A 19,856-nucleotide genomic window follows, 5' to 3' on the forward strand; every position below is an offset into this window, starting at 1 on the left:
GATCTATTTGGTAACCTTTAGTATAGCGCCACCATCAGGCGAAATCCTTCAGTTTATGACTAAATACTCAGTTGCACTTTGTGTTTATAAAATGTAAAGTATGCTGAAAGGCTAAACTATGAAGGTGAACGTGACAAACATGTTTACCATCATAGTTTAAACATCAGCATATAAGCATTGTCGTTGTAGCATGCTGACAATAGCATTACCTCGCGGCCTTACAGAGCTACGAACATGGCTGTATGCTCTTAATCTTGTTACATAGATTAAACCTTTTTTAACTAATCTCAATTTATGGAAGTATTGTCTTAATTAATTGATTAATTAATGATAAAAAAGGAGTCTACAAAATAACTGTGCTAATCAGAGGTCACAACATGTATGAATTGAGTGACATGAAAAGATCTCCAATATTTTCCACCTTTTTAATATTTACTCTGTTAAGGAACTAATGGCGGATATGATCGAGCTGTGGCTCAACAAAGAAGCCGTGCAAAATGTCAGCTCGAGAAGGAACCCGCGTGCGTGACCTCACCGCCGCCTGGACTTAAAATAAAGCACGAAACCTTAAAAGGGAGAGATGACAAGGGAGAGGTCAGAGAGAAAGACTACACGGCAGAGAAGAAAGGACTCGGAGGTAGCGAGTTGAAATGTGCCTGCAGGTGGCTGCTGGGAAAAAAAGGAAAATAGTTAAATTGGTGTCTCCTGCTTCTCTTTCAGTAGGTAGATAATAACACTTCTGTCTATAGTTTTCCAATAGTCACGACTAAACATGATCGGGTATGTTCACATGTCTATATAAAAAACCTCTATGAGTCTTTAAAATGGGCTTTATTTGGTCAGGTACGAGTACACATAAAACTATGAACGTATAACATCTCTCTGCCAAAAGCAGATGAAAGGAGCTTGAGGCTTTTATAACATTTTTGAAAAAGTGAAATATTTATTTCGTGCAGAGCAGTATTCACCACAGCCTGGTACAGAAACACAGGGAGACGATCCTCCATTCGTACTCGCAGCTCGTCAGCACAAAGGGAGTTGTTGGGACCGTGATTTACCATGGAAACAACCTCTGTGCTGTGCATGCTATTGGACAGCTCATTTAGCCCACTATCAGTTACTTGCCTTTGTGGCAGCTGAGCAAGAGCCAAATAAAGCTCTCGAGCCCCAAGAGTGTCTGCGTGTGTGTGTGTGTGTGTGTGTGTGTGCGTGTGTGTGCGCGCCGTCTCTGGACATGACAGGGCAGTAGGGTAGAGGTTGTAGGGTGTTAAAAAGGTTTGATAGAAGTCCCGCAGGCACAATATGTTGCGAGACAGAGAGGAAAATAACTTCCAGCTGTGTTTTAAATTGAACTTACTTTTTTCCTTTTTTTCCTGAGATGTGTTTTTATTACGCCCTAATAACAGAACATGACTTACTCTCAAAGAAACTGCCTGCACTCTCCAGCATCTGCTCTCCAGTCACCTCGCAACTTTGCATAGGGGGCAATCAAGGCCCTTGGCTAATGGTAATGAAAATAATCACTGTTTGTGCATATCATCAGCACACAGTATGCTGTATCAATCAGTGTGCGATAGGTAATTGCCAGAGTGGAACATTGTGGTGTGCTGGTTAAAGCCAGGACTGCACACTGTACTGTAGGTGGCAAAGACTGTCTGCAGCACCTGCAAACTTAATACAAACCCTGCTGCATGAGAAATACACTGGGTTATCAGTAACACTTGAGCAGGGTATCAGTCCAAAGTTAAAATAAGTTGGTGAATCATTGATACCCAGTGGGAATTGTGAAAATGATGATGACACACAAACAATGTTCAGTGGCTAAGAGTTTGTTACATATTGATATCTAAAAACAAAACTGGATGTCCCTAGATTACTTTTATTTATTTTTCAAATGTAAGACCGATGATATTCTTTCTTTTCCTTATTGTGGGCAAATCCCATTAAACAACCAAACAACAACAATTGCCTGTATTGCCTCTGAAGCCAAAGCCTGATGTCTCTGTGCCATAGAGCTCCATTGTTGTCCAAAAGCTATTAAAATGACCCACAATGTTGCACTGGGTGACATGTTCCTGCAATACAATGAACACGGGCACTACAGTACTTTGACTCAATGTCACATACACCAACCTGCCAAGAAAGTCAAGAGCACACACTTGAATCAATCCGCAGCTAAAAATAGTCCCAAGTGCACCATTTACTCCTGTTGAGTAACATTTGCTAATATGCAGTACACATGTATGATCCAATTATAAAGATCTTCATCTCCAGTAGGAACTAATTTGGGCTGTGAGCCACAGACAAACTGGGTAAAGTAAATCAAAGGTGGGCTGAAGCATTGTTGGGTTTGGTTTTTTCAATGGATTTGTTATTAATGATAAAAAATACACAGTATTGCCAGCCTTAACCTTTAATCTATTCAACTTATTGATGCTTCTTTCTTTACACAATTCAGCCCTTTGATTTTCAGTTAGAAGCTTACTTACCATCTATATGCACTATTGGCATTAAATCAACACATTTTCTAGTTTTCTCAACAAGTAGTCACAACAGGGGATTAGCATTTCAATAGCCCTCCTTGTCCTCCCTATATGTTGGCCTATTTAAATCAAAGTGATAGGTGGCCATGCAGGTAAAAGCTCTGAACGTAAATGAATAAGCACAAAGAAAGGAAAAATTGGTTTCTTTGTGTGTACCTAAATCAAGTTACAAGTGAATTATTATCTCCAGACAAAGCGAAGTGCTGCAACATGGCGTTAAAACGAATACATGTCCTCCATTGGTCTTTACAGAAATTACACGAGAAGGCCCCAGTGGCCTGAAACCTTCAAATAATATGTTTGCTATGCAAGACATTTTCTTGGAAAGATGCAATACAATTTAAAAATGCTCTTTGTTTTAATAGAAAACAATATTAGAGTGAACTCTTGCTAAATAAGTATTTCACATAATCTGTATGAACTTTGACAAGGTTTGATAAATGACAACTCGACAGGACCCACATGTATTATCCCGCTTCCTCCAGTAAATTATCAAAATTTGAATATTGGTTTTAATTGCAATGTATCTCAGTCAATCAGCCATTAAAACGCCGTACTGTTTCTTTTAGCTCATCTTACTGCAAGAAGCTTGCTTGTTGTATTTTGCTGCCATCATGTGGAAACTAGGAGAACCAACAAGTCCAAGTAGAGTAAATGTAATTCTGCAAGTACAACTTAATCTGTTACACGTGTTTCCGCTGTTTTTACAATTGTTAGTTATTCACGTATGACAATATGGACTTAATATTTTGGGTAATATTAGACAACTATTTTCATATTCCACTGACAGTAGTTCATTGTAATTCCTTGTCCTCATTAATAGATGCATGCGTTTTAGAATATCCCCAGCTTAGACTGCTTATATATATTTTTTGCATTGACTATCTAATGATTTATAGGAAAAACATTTATTATTTCTATTGTCATTTGTATTTTTATACAGTCTGTAGCATTAGCATGAGGTTTTCTTACATTGACTGACGGAGGTCCATGACAGAAATGCTGTACAGCAGAAACCGTCTGTATTATGGTGGGGAAGGAGGTGGGAACGCCAATCAGGACTGCATGCTGACACTCAAGAAAGTCTCCGTCTGCTTTGCAGATGTCACGATGCGCTGCTGCCATGACATACTGTGAGAAACATCACTGTCTGTACGTGGCTAAGCCCACTTTCCTGCACCTGCAGAGCCTCTCTGAAGCACGGTGCTGGTTCTCAGTAAGCCCTCCTAATACTTGGTCACCGTGTCCTGTGGGAATGGAGTGATTAATTTCACAGAACAAACTGCTGCATCCCACGACGGGAAACCCAAAACAAACGTGCAGCCCTAAAGCCAACTGATTCTCCTTTCAATTTAAATGCTAATTTAGAAACCTGAAAAAAAAATCAGTCCAGTACAATGACACAGTGACTTTGAAAAGGGCAGAGATTACATGAAGCTGATAACAGAGGAATAAAGAAACCCAGAGGGAAGCAGGAGCTGCATAAGTGACCCCTCCTTATTTCCTCATGTAAGACGAGCCTTACACATTTGCATATCACACATTTGCATATCTGAAGGCATTTACACGCACGCCATGTGGCTTCAGAAAATCAATGACATTTCCCCAACTGTTGTGAGAAGAAATCTATTTCATCAAGATGATTTTCCACATGCAACCTTTTGTAAATGCAAGGTAAGCCTTGCATCAGAAACATGATGGGTAATGGCAACGCTGGTCCTCGGCAAAGTGCTGCTCTGCAGTCTATAGCAGCTCAGAGTAATTCATAGAGGGCAATCATGTTCTGAACATCATGCACGCTATATTAATGACCACTGGGCATTTACCAGAATCGTTAAGAGGACTTCTCACTCGCCTGCCGTGTATACTGCGATACGGATCAGTAGACTAGCACCTGGGGTGAGATGAGAGTGCCAAAGAACCATGTCCAAACCAAATGTTCTCTCAAATCTCTGTCATATTGTGACATCCATCCGGCATGAGATGAGTAAATCTGTGAAAAAAAATGTTGCATGTGACAGATGGGTCGGAAAAAATCGAATGGGAACAATTTGAAGTGGTTTGGGCATACGGGGCTTTTTTGCAGTAATTATGTGCCTTTGACTAAGAGACCAGTAACAAATATTAGTCTTTTATCTACAGTAAAGAAGACAAGCATTTCTCAAAGATTTTGCCTGTTAATTAAACGTGTTAATAAAAATGGTGCTGGTAGATGCATTTGCTGCCGTTACACTCAACTGGGTCATCTAAAGCTTAGAGACTGCTTATTTAAAGAGTAGGGATGTCGGCTCTGAATGTGATTTTCATGCGATCAAATTTGGCTATGAGCGAGCGATTGGTGGCACTGGCTACCCCCTAAAAATGACAGCTGCTCTCCCTGTGGTCGGCCAAAGTCTCCGCTCAGTTCTGTAAACACCAGAAGGCCTGGAGGGAGACTGGTCAAGCAACAAGAACCACAATGGACATCCCCATCACTCTGTGGGATAATGTCACGAGGGATAAGCTCAAGAAAACAAACCTCAGCATATCTCAACTTACTTTACATCGCTTATTCATTCAGCTTAGTGACAAAAGAACAAATGTGCTTCTATTCTAGGAATCGGTGAACTTTGTTCAGACTTTGTTGAACGAATTTCACCTGCATTTTGGACTCTTCCAGTTGGTAGCCTGAGTCATAGTTAATGTGTTGTCGTTTCCATTCGAACAGCGCCTACTTCTGAGTGTACCTATCTCACGCCCACACAAACTCAACTCATAAAAGCTCCTGACAACACAAACATTTAAAAACAGGATTGACAGTAAGCACGACAGGACGGACACATCAGCCAGCACCACCATAATGCCACGTCTCTTATTCTGAGGACATTTGAAACACTGTGGAAACACACAAAGCCGGGGCGAGTGTGAAAAGGAGTTGGAGGGCAGAGTTTATGGGGGCTAGCATCGTCTCTTGTCATGTAGATGATAATTAATGGGATGTATTAGAGTGGGTAGTGGAGTAGGACGAAGGACAGTACATGTTTTAATATGTGGTCCTCATCTAAAGAGCACTCTAAAGTGTGAATCAGAACGTTGCATAATTTTTCTAAATTTTTGGTAGAAATTTCAATACAAAAACAGTTTCGAGCTGGATTTCCACAATAAACTCATTATTTTGACCTTCTTCGAGGATGTGAGGGTTACAGTTTTTGAAATGCGACAACTAACTGTTAACAATTGCAAAGTTGTATTATCATTGCATTTTAGGGTGTCTTCTTCAATTCTGATTGTTTAGTAAACAAAATCTGAGTGTCCATCACAATTTTTAGGAGCCAATTTGACAGATATTCACCTTACAGTGATACAACACAGAGAAAAGCGGCCTCAAATGTTTGGCTTTTTTTTTTGATAGTTGACTTAATTGTGTGTTGATATATCCACAGCTAACTAATCTATTATCTAATCAGTTAATCCGCTCATTGAGCCTTCACTATACCTCTTCCCTGAACAGCAATTGTCCAATCACAGCTTAGCAACCGCAACTAGGAAGCTTGTCAAACTTTGGATTTCTTAACGTTCTGGAGCTGTGTGCAAGCTTTCCAATGTAAAAAACAAACAAACAGAAGAGCAAAACTGTAAGAAACAGAGTTAGCAGTGTATTTATGTGCTAATATATGGCTACAGCAGTTATAACTCAGCATAATAGCACTAATGTGTTGTACTACAATCCCCAAACACAATCATTTCTTTAATTTCCCTTTATCTGCTTCATATTAGCTAAAAAACAACATACAGGTCAGTCTCCAAATAAGCATTGTAATACAGTGCAGTGCATGCTTATCTACTGTAAGGCTGTGTGTGCATCTGGATCTCATGTTTTCCTTTCTAGGTCCCTGTGAAAAGTGCTTACAATGCACACAACTGCCCGCTCTTTGATCTATGGCTTCAGAGAGTCTCTCGTCCATTTTGCTTTCAAGCTCTCTCCCAACACCACAGTGAAATATGACTTACTGTGCTTTAGGTGTCATCCATTGTGTCCGTCTCCCACTACACCACTAAATATAACCTCTGACAACCATTGTCCGCGGGCCACCCACTAAATATTTCATTGTTATTCAATAAAGACTGGACTTCCTCGTCTTTTGTTACAGTGACAAGCTGCGACGTTGACGCCGATCAGCATATCACTGCAGGGAGACGGCGATGTAACATTAGCTGGTGTCACTGTGTTGGCAGAGAGTCGATGTGGCACGCTGTGTGTGTGCTGCCACTGTAAAATCAATAGTGGGAAAAACAAATGGAAAAAGTCAAGCAAGTTTGTGGGGTTCAGACTGCAATGTTTCCCAAAAGGGGGCCGATTTCCAGTCAATTTCATGGACCGCTGGTGTGGCAACATGAGTTCAGATGGGATTACAGAGGAAACAGCAGAGTAATGGGGAACTTTCTGAAAACGGAAATCCAAAACACACACACACACACACACACACACACACACACACACACACACACACACACACACACACACACACACACACACACACACACACACTCTCAGAAACACAGAAAAACGCACCATTTTTGCGAGTATTTCAACAGAAATGCCACTGTACAACATATAAAATGACCCAAAATCTTTTCAAACAGGTAATTACATTGCATCTTTCATTAGATAAGCTGCTAGCTCATAAAACACGAGTCAAATTAAACCGTCTCCTCCCCTTCCCATCAAGCCTACCTGTAGTCTTGCGTCTTTGTTTCGGCTGAACAGAGAAGATGACCATTAAAGCCCCCATGATGCCCTCCAGACTTTCTCGCTTAGTGATCTGGAAGTCCTGCTAGATTTCACACACTTTCACTCCCACACTAGGATGGCTTGACAATAAAAATGGAGACAAACAAAATATAGAGCTGCTGGGAAGCTTTACATGAAAAATGAAGTCTACGGTCCAAGCTTCCCTTTATATTCACCCCGGCTAGGTGGGCAGCACGGAGAGGAATAGGAGTGGGAGTAAAAACATGCGTGCCTCTTGAGTTTTGAATTTTGACGCGCACGCTCTGCAGCCCCCTCCTTTCCTCTATTTTCCCGCTCTGAAGTGAGAGCTTGTTATCTGATCTCTACTCTGCAAAAGCTTCTTTGTACCAGTTGATCACGCTCGGAAAGAGAGCCAGTAACATGCTGTGGAGAGGGGTACTGTAACCCTTTTCCGGCAGATCTCTCCTCACACAGGGAGGGAGAGATTGGAGGATGGCAAGAGGGCTTTTGCTGTAGATAACCATTGGTCCTTACTAGATGCCTTTTAACTACATCCCTGCTAAGGACGGGGGGAGGGGGGGGGGGGGGGGGGGGGGGGGGAGACCATGCTGTGTCCATAAAAACTAAGTGCTGAGAACTCAGGCCGCCAGTGGCTGATTATTGTATGTCTAAATTAATGCAATCATTGGTGAGCAATGTCAGGGAGAACACCTACTCATGCAGAGGAGTCCCTTAGGTAATAGAGTACCTGATTAATAAAAGCAGGATATTCCTGTGATAATATCAAATGTCATTTGATCCAACCACGATAGTTAAAACATGTAGTAATTGAATCCCTACATGCTGGCAGTCACATTCGTAGCCAAGAGAAAATAAACAATAAATATTAAGAGGAGTGACAGTTTGACCCCTACACTTCCAGAAAAATACATCAGTAAAGGTTATTGCCCATTCCATAATATAAGCTATGAAGATTGCCTCTCGAGAATTGATCCTGCGACTGCTTATTTGGCAGACTCAGAACGACTTTGGAGAAGCTTTTTTCGGATTATGGTGAAGGTCTGCAGGTCAGAATCGTGTCTTTTCCCTTTCCATCCTTTGCTCAGAGCGGGTGAAAAATGCCACAGCGGTTCTTGCTTGATGCGACACATCAAAAGACAAAACAAGAATGAAACGTACTTCCACCAACTGTGCCGCCCACACGCAACTCCTTTCATGAACTGTGACGGCAGTCCAATTCAGAGTTGGAACAGCTAACCACTGCAATCAAGTATCATTTCTCACCCACTCCATTAACCTGCTCCCTGTCAGCCAGGTGCACTTTGTTGCTTTGAGGCCGGAGTATGTAAGACAGAGGGGTAAGGTACATACAGAAGGGGAGGCTCTGTACACTATATGTACACACACACACACACACACACACACACACAGAAATGACTGCGACAATTCTGAAGATCAAGGACCTTTAATTCAATAACCAGTGTGCACTCTATTCCATTGTGTCTTTCAGGAGTCTGACCAGCAGAACATGCAATTACTTCAGCATGACGCCTGCATTATAATACTAACAACTGCCTTGAAAGAAAGCCCGTCCTTTGCCTGCACACTGCTGCTTTTTAGCTGTACCAGTTAGCCCGGTTCTGATACAAAGCTCAATAAAGACAAATACAATTTGAACCTTTCCTACACCTGATCAGATGAACACATAACTCTCTGCATGGTCATTTGTCTTTGCTTTAGATTGTAATTCTGGAACATATGATGGCTGTTCTGAAAATATCAAACTTAATCTCTTAAATTCTTCAGATTTCTGACGGATATATCAGCGTGAGGGTCAAAGTTCAAGGTGCAACGTTGTGACGAGGAAGTATGTCCCAATTGAATGCATACTGCATGCAACAGTGCGTACTTTGCAGTATGTACTAAAAGTAAAAAGAAAAAAAAATAGGTGATTTGGAAGCGTCTACAGCCATGCTAGCGGCTCAGCGACGCTGTACTCAAAATGCTAACGGCAGCATGCTAACAAGCACAATGACGCCATTCTGACGTTTAGCTGGCTCTGAAGGTGCAAAGCACCAGCAGATAATGTCTGTTTTACCCGCACACAAAAGTAGCAATGTGAGACGGTGTCAAAAGCATATCATCTCAGCATTAATTCTTAAATTGTAGCCTCGGTTTGATGTCGGGTCCAAATCAGCTGAGCATGGCTTTTCAAAGGGTAGCCTAATTATGTTGAAGCGGTAATGACTTTTCATTAAATTAGGCACTCAAGAGAATAGAGTGGAATAATCAAATGTCTCTGGGGTAAACCAACTCCACATACTGAGGCTTATTCCACACCACTTCAGGAAAACAATCTCATCAACTATGTGGGATTTTAGAAACAAATTGAGAAGGCAGCACAAGTGGTTTATAATTGAAATGAAGTTGAATTTAAGCGCATGGAAAACACCAATCTAATCACATACCAGTAACATCATCAATAACAATTTGGCCTGGTAATTTCAAGGACTAATTTTGAAACATCTGCTTAAAAATGCAACGCTTTTACATCTCAAGTATCTAGCTGCTCAGCGGCCCACATACTTGATATGTCTGTCCATTATCCAGTGTGTAAGTGGTGGGCTTCAAGCCCGTGTCCACCCTACAGTACCTTTCTTCCTCCTCCTTTTTGCTGTTAATCAATGTGATGCCATATACAGCACCTCATTACAAGGAACACTTCTAGTCCGTAGGTGTTAGTGACTCAGACACAGGCTGTCGTTTGAACCAACGATGTGCAAAGGAAAAATGGAAATGTAGTCAAGCCATCGCCACAGGGAGCTTGTGAACAGCAGTTGATGCATGAGGAGAGCGACGGATCAGACAAGTTTTGCTGTGCAGAGGTGGCTATAGACCAAAACAAGATATTAGTGATTCTTATACTTTTCATAAAGCCTCTCTTATAAGCTAAGGTACCCGAGTAACACATGGAAACAGTAAATTGCATAGACAGTGTTACCTGTTCTATTCACTATAGATGTTTCTGTCGGATCTCTGATCTGTAGTTTAATTGTAAGAGCAGTGAACACAGGATGTTAGTCAATAGACAAACATTTGCACTTAGATGCTCTATAAGTCAACTGAAGCTCTACATTTACAGTAAAGACTTGTCGAAGGCGTCTTCATTTCATTGTAAATGTAAACCAGGGGTGGCATGTGACACACGCCTAATTCAAACACATTCTTATCTAATCGCAAGTACATAATCATCATCACGAATGTCTTCAGCGAGTGAAACCAGCAAACCAGTAAATGAAGAGCTGAGCAGAAAGATTCAACCTCAACGGACTCAGTGGCACAGAATCACATTGGTATTGTCTTCTGAATTAAAGATTAAATATCAATAAATTCACCAATAAGTCTGTCAACTTTGATGAGGGATTAATAGTTAGTGTGATTACATTTTTTATGAAAAAATAAAGAAACAATCATTGTGATGCATGTTGCAAATGTGCATCTGCAGATTTTCTTATTTTTACAGATTAGTAAATCGAGTATCTTTGGGTATTGGACTATTGGTTAGGGCAAAACCAGACATTTCTTTGCAGAAATCAAGAAAACTATCAACAGATGAATCAATCACAGTATCTGTTAACATTCGTATTCATGATGGCTCAACCATTTGTTATATTCAGCAAGTTATACTGAACTGATGAGCTTTATGTTCTTCCTCAACATTATGCATATTCATGAGCACATGTTCTTCTTCTCCTCACGTAATATTACTGCCTGCACTGGTCGTTAGATGTTTCACTTTTTTCATATGGTAAATATTTCATTTAACTGGCCTTTAACTAGGTATTTTTCATGTTTATTTGCTGGCTGTGTAGATTAATACAACACTATAAATATATATTTGTTTTTGCAATGGCCCAGTTTGTCCACAGGTATGATTAGTTTCATCCCCATAGGAACAGTATCTATATTGTCCACTAAGTGGCAGCAAAACAATGTGAAGTGTCCATCTCGGTCAGCTTTTGCATTTTAAAAGAATGTCAACATGGTTATGTTATTTTATGCATACATGACATGGATTTACCACATAATTATAAATAAAAAACCCAAAGTTGCATGGGAGCTTCAAGCTTATTTCCCTGCACTACACCATATGTCACTGTATCCCAATGCTTTTGCTGTGCTTTTAGAGTGAAACATACAAGCAAGAGAGCGGACAGCTGATCAACAAAGCTAATGTAGGAGCCTGTTCTTATTATTCCTCTCGACTGATAAACCAAGGGGCCAGAAATTGGCACGGAAGCTTTGATCTATTTGTGTCACATTATCCTCCTGCAGTGAGCAGACAGTGATGACCAGCTTGTGCTGCCTACAAGCAACTCCTGACATTCCCTTCAAGCTGTCCTCCCTTAATTAAAACCAGAAGACCTATAAAACAGACACATGGGAAAATAAGAGCAGACTATTGCTGGTTATCGTGTGCTAACATGCAAACATAAATGATGCAAGTAAGAAGCTTCTCATGGGTATTCAAGTTTACACGTCTCTCTCTTCAAATACTATCTGGCCCCAACTGAATAGTTGTGATCTCTGATGATCTGCACCATTATGGTTCTGGTGTGCAGCGGGTGAATGGCTGCATGTAAACCTGTGCCTTAATCGATGGCTACATCCTGCTGCCGTGCAACACAATGATCCAAACAAGGTACATCAAGAAGGTCTTAGTGTAAGACATATCCGCCAACAAACACACAAGGAAAAAGATGGAGTTATGATATAGCAAGATAAATATCAGTATATTATATTAAAAACAGTCAATGCAGTTTGCTGCACTCAGTTCATTTTATCGTTTATATTACAACCCTCACATACAGTTTTCTCAACTAATCGATGAGTTGACTTGACTGACAGATCTGGGGTTTCTCCACAAAGAATCACACAAAAGACCCATTTTAAATCTTGTTGTGTTTGGAAGTCATTCAGTATGAAAAAGGCAATACAAAAAAAAAACTGTCTATAAAATAAATCTTAGTTTACCAAAACCAATACAGCTAATCAGTCGACAAATAGACTAAGAAGGGGTAGCCCAACAGAATATATTACCGACATTAGAGTGTACTTGGATACAATCTGTGATCAAATATCACAACTTTAAAGCCATTGTATATTTTTTTTAGATCTGGTTTGCAAAATACACCCTTACTTTTCATTATTGAACATCACTATGTATTGTTTTTAAGCCTGTCATGCAAGAAATAACCAAAAGAAAAACGTTTCTCATATATTAGGTGTGTTTTTCTCATTTCAATCAGTGAGTAAGACATGAGAAAATGCATGTCATGTTTTGGACAGTAGAGGGCACAATTGATTCATACCAAAGTATTACCAGAAGTGCGTTCTTCATCTCCAAATACATATCGGGGAGAGGTATCAACTTCAAGTTTGAGCTGTTGACTAAACAACATTGTTGTGTAACTTTACTAAGATTCAATTTTCCCCATCTAAATAGTATTTAGATCAAAACCACTCTGCCTTTGAACAACTGGACATGACATGCAACATCGATTTTAGAACAAAGATTAGGGCCCCTTGAGAAAAAGAACAATGTAAATAACAGAGAGCAGACGTGCTTCTTGTTTTTCCATGACGTAATACACGGCCTGCCAAAAGCACACTGCAAGGTGTCAGAACTCTTTGTAAAACAAACTATAAATCTTTCATTTCCCAATGTACATTAGAATTATTCTGCCAGCTGTGTGTTGCCAAGAGTTGAGGGAAACTCAAGCAGTCACTACTTTCATGCAACATTTTCTTGAGTAACTCTTCAAACCGCAAGCAAAGCAGCACTGTTTAAAGAGGAAATGAAATGGAAAGAAAGTGGTTCACATTAAGCCTTTGCCATGGGAAGTCATCAACACGAGACAAAATGTGAAGATCGTTAATGAAGAGAGCTTTTTCCCTGCGTAGGGAGAAAGATACTGCAAGCAGCAATGCAGGAAATGGTATCGTCTGCTATAGCATATTGGAAGAACAGAAACACAGCTTTATGATTCGGCTCCATTATGCTATCAGCACTTATTTTAATGCTAATAACGGATATGCGGCAAAGCAGTCACTGGTTATAGTGCAACCTAAAAAAAAGACATAAAAGGCAGTTTTTTAAGACTCACATGACTGTCCAAACCAAGCAGCAGTTGGCAAGGGAAGGCTCAACATCCAGATGCTCATTTTGGAAAGAATCTGCAACCTGCTGTTACTAATTAGGGATCAATTAAGAATGGTCTTCAGAGGACACAAGACACACAGCGGGCGCAGAGGTTGTCATGAGGCATATTTTCAAAGCCACACTGCAGCAGCAGGGGATGACGAGTGAGAGAGTTTGTAATGAAAGCGTCTCTGTGCAGTACAGTCATATATGAAGGATGGCTGGGCAACAAACCAATCACAGTAATAACGACGCAGCAGTAAAAATGTCAGCACATTCCCACTCGGCACTTTATTTTTACCGCGTTGTCACCAAAGCGTCTGCCGTCGCAAATACCTGCAACACCTCCATCTGTAAAGCAACTCTGCTATCATCCCGAGACCTGATTAACCATAATACACTGCTGCAGTGACAACGGGCTGCAGTCCCTGCCCAGATGGTCTGAATCAGTGGGCTTCGGCCCGCGTGGTGTGCACCGAATCCAACTGCCATCAATCACGCGCAAATATGGTCCAGTGAAAAGGTTACTTCCCTTCAAATGACGGCACAAAAACAGAAGCCAAATTTCCACAACTGGGCCAAGCAGGGCAGCTTCGAAACTTACATTTATTCAACCCCAGTGAAGCCACTATTTGGTTGGCACTATATCCTGGCTAATAAAATATATCTTGCCCACAATGTCCAACAAGGTAACACAGTCGTTTGAGGAGATCTAGCATACATAATTAAGAAGCCTTGGCAAGCAGGATTTTGCAGGGCTTTGATGTGCACCACGAGACACAAATAACTACACTCTTGTGTGTGTTAATGCATGTGAACACACTTTTTCCATCGTTTTTTCTTCCCCCCTTTTCTTTTAAACGATTGCCGTCTGTACACAGAAATAGGTGTGCGACTCAGCGCTACCTTTAAGTGACTCATCCGAGGCCAGAACTTTCCTCAAGCCACAATAAAAGCTGAGGAGCTAGCCAGAGTCATAATCTAAATCAAGTTTGTTTTGACGCACCATGAAGCACAACCAGCAAATTCAGCATTGCAGACAAAAACAGCTGAAAAAAAAATGACTTCTCTTCACTGCAGTCTTTCAGTAAGAGACAACACACATTTTTAATTATCTCGCATCCTCCGCTAGTGGTTATAAGGGGCTAATCATCACCCTCAATATCACCTTCTCGAGTCAATCTGTCATTAGTGCAGCCCCACCTGCTGCCATTGTGCACCCTGAAGGCTCCGCCTGTGTCACATTCTTTTATTACACGCCGACACGTAGCCGCTGTCTAAATGTGACACTGAGCCCGCGGGTAACGCATCGGTGTTCACCGAGCCGTGCAGGACATCAAAAAAGTGTCCAAACAGCCAAAAGACAGAGTAGCTAGATATGCATAGAGCTGCAAGGAAAGTGCTTTTCTATTCAAACTGGGTGGGTAATGGACCAGATCAAGCCAAAACATATCCGAATCAAAATGACAAATCTGCACAGATGGGGTTAGTTTTCCCCAACCAAACCCCTTCAACACTTCTCAACACAGAGGATATTACAGCAAGGTAATGAGCAGTGTTCACTCACTGGATCATAACTCCTCACATTCGGTTCATCTCCAAATAAAAAGCGATGAAACTCATCCTGAGGTGTGAGGATGAATCCAATAAAACCCTCCGTGGTACACTCTGCTCTGCAGTTATGTGGGGCCACAAATATTGCTAAATAAGAAATCCAGATGCTCGATGAAAACATAATTGAACGCTCCTTTGACTGCCAGTGCTCCTAAATCCCAACAGCAATAAACATTACTCCTCAATCCACTTAATTTTAGCATTTCTGTGTGCTGTACATTATAATTCACCACACTGTATTGTGCTCCGCTTGAGATTGCACCGGAACGCTTTAGTGCTCTGCATGGCCAGAGTAAATCTAAGGTAAATGCACAGTTTAATCAGCTTGTTTTGTGCCAATCACATGTTTTGTTCAGGGTGGAGATTTACCAAGTCAAGCATGATTCAATGCACATAGATCATTGGTAATAAGGCTTTTATGAACAACTAAGAAAGCAAGCAAAACACATTCGACAATAACATTGTATCTTTTGGTCTGATTGTTTGAAATCATAGATCATAGCTATCTTGGCATAATGCAAGTGTGACACTAGAAGTACTTGGGGTAGGGTGTAATGAGAAGTAATAGTGAAAAACAATGGGAGATGTAGGAGTTAATGTTTTTGGAGCTCGGCCCTAAGACTCATGATATTTACTTCTGCTGCTTTCTTTGTGTGCGATACTAAAATGCTAGAATACTCCCCTGAAGCATCACGTAACAGAAGCCACAAGCCGATCATTGAGTGGTATCACCTCTTTTTTCACTGTTCTCTGACATGGTATTAGACAGTTGATTAATAAAAGCTAATCTACAGGGTGATCAAGAACAGAAATACTTTGTAGTTGTACAGTGGACATAGTTTCTTTCGGACATGTCCTTGTGTGCACACTGGGATTTCTACTGTACCATTTAGAGACAAGTTCAAGTACCAGTTGAGAAATCACACTATGTATCGTTGAGTGGACAAGCCGTGTGACTCCTGCACGTCACAAACGGGACCATGAATGACACTTTCATCGACCGCTTCGGGCAACGATCTCATTTAAAATCTATTAAGACTGGCTCTGACGACAGCTCATCACCAACAGTGACAAGTGAAACACTAACCGTGTCAATGATGCCAACACTGCGGCGTCACTCAATTCCGCCCGACATGCATCGGCTCTCTATTACAATAACAAACCAGAGAGTGCAAGGAAAACCCTTTTTCCCCGGGTAAACAGAGGGACATGTTGCAAGCCATCTTCTCACACAGACTTGCAGCCCAACACCAAACGGTATCTGAGCCAGCGGCTAGGGTAACACTGAAGTATCACCTCCTCTCTTACGTTCCCCACATCAAGGCCAGATTACGCGCCAGTGCGGGGAAGCTGCAGCATGTGTTCCACCGCGTTATGCCAGCATTGGGTTTACTATCTATGAGCGGCTGAGAAAAAGTGATGATCATGCTTGGCGGAAACAGTTGATTCGGAGTCTTCTCCGATATACTGGAGGAAGAAAGGCGGATGATTAAAATGGAAGTGTGGAAAATGAGATGAACACTCCTAGAATAGACGTGTTTGTGTTTATCATCCAATTTAAAAGATGGACTCGAGCCAACTGCTTTTGGTCATTAATCCTTGCAGATCAGATCGAGAGTGTGGATCCAAGGTCTGTTTTATGCCTCTCCAAATCACTCATATCTGCTTGCATCAAAACACATGAACCGCTTATGGATTATCTGTGGTCGCATCTTTGATCTGTAACCAACCTCACACAAATGCACTTTGATGCAGGGGTCTAAGACCACAGTACATTACGCACGTTTCTTAGTTTCTAATGCCCTTGTGTTCCATTGTCATGGCACTGATGTGCCTGTTCTGCAATGGCAGAATCAAAAGGCTGAATACTGCCGGCTACAGATAGTCTTTCAAGTGGATGCTACAGCACACGTCCTGACAGGCTAATTCAGTTGCACACACTTCGCACCGACAGCAGGGGACAAACGCTGTGATTAATGTTGTTGGTGTCTCTTCACATGCTGAGACAAAAGAAAGACAATTGCTTCTCTACCAAATACAGTGTAGATATCGCATCACTATCAGCACTGGTGGAGGAGCAAACAGCAAAAATGGCAGATTTCTCTGTGACTTAGATAAGTTGTTTCCCACGCTTTAGCGTTCAAAGATAAGCAATGTCTACTCACGCTCCCTTATCACAAGTTGTGTACAAGCAATGAGTGATGTTCAGGGTTGGGTATCATTTGGAATTTATTTTGTATTACTGTCACTACAATACATGCGTTTTGACATTGATACTAAAAGGGTATTTTTTGTTTAAATATTCTCCGATATTTTTCTTGAGGCAACATTTTCCTGTTTAAAAGAAAGTTAGATCTTGTCTTAACAAATGCAGCCATACAAGTATATTGCCCATGTAAAATTGCCTGAATTGGGACTATGCAGACACTTTTAGGTCAGTACCAAAAAGCTACAGAGATTTGATACGTAGCCATTGAGATGCTCCCTTCACGTGAACCATTTTAAGATGCCACAAGCAGTAAAACTATCCAGTACTTCACAAAAATAAAGCAGACAACTAGTTAAGAATAAAATGTACATACATCATTTTGTGCCACAGAAATATGCCTTTTCACTTTTCTTTTGTATCTTGCATCAACCTAAAACACCCATTGAGGGTCACCGATCCCAGGTTAAGAAACAATGTTATACAAACTCAAGCTGTGTAGGCAAACACTGTTCGAACACACAAAACATCTTTTAAATTCTTGTGGACATCCTAAAGATACCAAACGTGGTAGGCTGACCTTTGGAGAAATGTACATCAGACAGCTTAAATATTCCCACCTGATGGAATGGTGCAGCCATGAAACAAAAGCATTCCTGAATATTTTACTCAGTCAGCATCAACTCTCGTTTCAAGAGAAGACAGGATAGCGTCAGACTGAGTGAAATTTGTCCAAGCTTGAAACTAGTTAAGGGAAAGTAAATGGGGACAACTTGAAAACAGTTAATGTAATGGGAGAGACGCAAGACAAATGTAACAATTAGGTGTACACCTTTGGCAATTAGGCAACTACAAAGGGATGAAAATCCAATTACTTTTCATTATGCTTGATTTAGTTACAACTCCACGGACATCACTGTGGTGTGTAATATGATACAGTCGGTAAACCACCCTATGTGAGCATGCCATACAATGCAAGTCATGCATAACTGAGCGCACAAATCTATGAATTAATCACACAGCAATCTGCTGTGTAACTGCTACTGTACACAAAGTTTCTCTTTTTTTTTTTTGCATTCACATCTGCCATAGACAAAGTCTAGATCACTTTATGACCTTTAGATCCACCTCCACACATAGCGACTGACCTTTCACCCTATCCAAGCTATTTCCAGAGCCAGCTCATCTGTACCTACCAGAAACAAACGTAAAAATGACATGGAGTTAACTTGACATGCAGAAATGCCTGTCTGAATCATGCATTGCGTGGTACATACTGAGCTCTGACAGTGTGCTCCTTCCTGAGACGTTTCAGCTCAATGTAAGGTGAACATAAAACAATGAATGTTCCCCCTGAGGGATGGCAGTTAATGGTGCAGACATCATCCGGAGAGAGGAGAGAACAGAAAAGTCAGGTGGTCGTCATATTGACACTGGCAGCTGTGGTTGTTAAAAAGGCATGTTAGGAGTTAGGCCCATGTATAAGTTATGAAGGTCATGGTTCATTTACAATCCATATGTGGATGTGAAGGAGCATATGGTAAGAGTGATTCTTAAAATGACAAGGGTTGCCACTCAACAGGCCTCTTGGGCACAGACCCAGAGGCCTCAGGGGGCCCTTAGACCAGAACCTCTATTTTATGTAAACTCTTCTTGTTGGGGTATCACAGATCTTAGTGAAAAGCAAAGTCTTGGTCATGTTGTTTTGTGTTTTCAAATTGAGGATGCGCCAACCAAATCCAATCCAATATTTTTTTCTTTACACTTCAGCTGCACAGCCCACTGGGGCAACATTTCAATACAACTCAGGCAGACAGACAGACAGACAGCCTCTCTTCATCTCCAGCATGAACTTAAAAATAGAATTGCAGCTGCAGTGTTTTTTAACCAACACCAGAACCTCGGAAATCTGGTTTATTGACCAAAAGGTCACTGAAAGAGACACAAAACAACAAAAGAAAAGAGACAGAAGGCAACTGTGTAGACATGCAAAACAACTGCATGGAGATGCAAACTACAAAGAGACACAAACTGAAAGAGTCACAGCCATTTGGCATCTCCATCAGTCTGGGGGTCTTGCTCCTATGTACAGTCGGAGGGGTTGGGTGCCTTTTACAAGCAGGTCGTCTAATAATCCATCCATGGAGTCAACTATTTTCTTAAAGGCATGCCAATCTCTCCCACTGCCGTATTCCCCTTCACTGACAATTGACAGGCTGGTGCAGTTTCTGAATCGTGTGCCCTGCCTATGTGCCATTAAATTAATGCCACACACACACACACACACACACACACACACACACACACACACACACACACACACACACACACACACACACACACACACACACACACACACTATAAGGGTGTCTTCAGTGTACTTCCCTTCAGATTCACTGTACTCCTTCTCTACTTCCACCCACCTCCAACTGTATATGACAGATACAGCAGGTGAATACATTCCAGCATTTCTCCCCTCACCCAAGGGAGGGGTTCATTTCCCAAGCCAGGAAGCAGAGCATTATGGGATAGCACTGGCTGGCGGCAGGCTTTTCATGG

At 41.3% G+C, this 19,856-nt stretch overlaps 1 protein-coding gene across 2 annotated transcripts in view; it reads right to left on the reverse strand.

The window, feature by feature from the left end:
• Positions 1-19,856, reverse strand: part of kcnip4a (potassium voltage-gated channel interacting protein 4a) — a gene marked incomplete at both ends in the record, with an annotated part of 112,296 nt that overhangs the window by 36,236 nt on the left and 56,204 nt on the right. The gene's annotated exons all lie outside the window — the stretch shown is intronic.

This window comes from Pholis gunnellus (genome assembly GCF_910591455.1).
Source record: "Pholis gunnellus genome assembly, chromosome: 23".
Classification (NCBI taxonomy): Eukaryota; Metazoa; Chordata; class Actinopteri; order Perciformes; family Pholidae; genus Pholis; species Pholis gunnellus.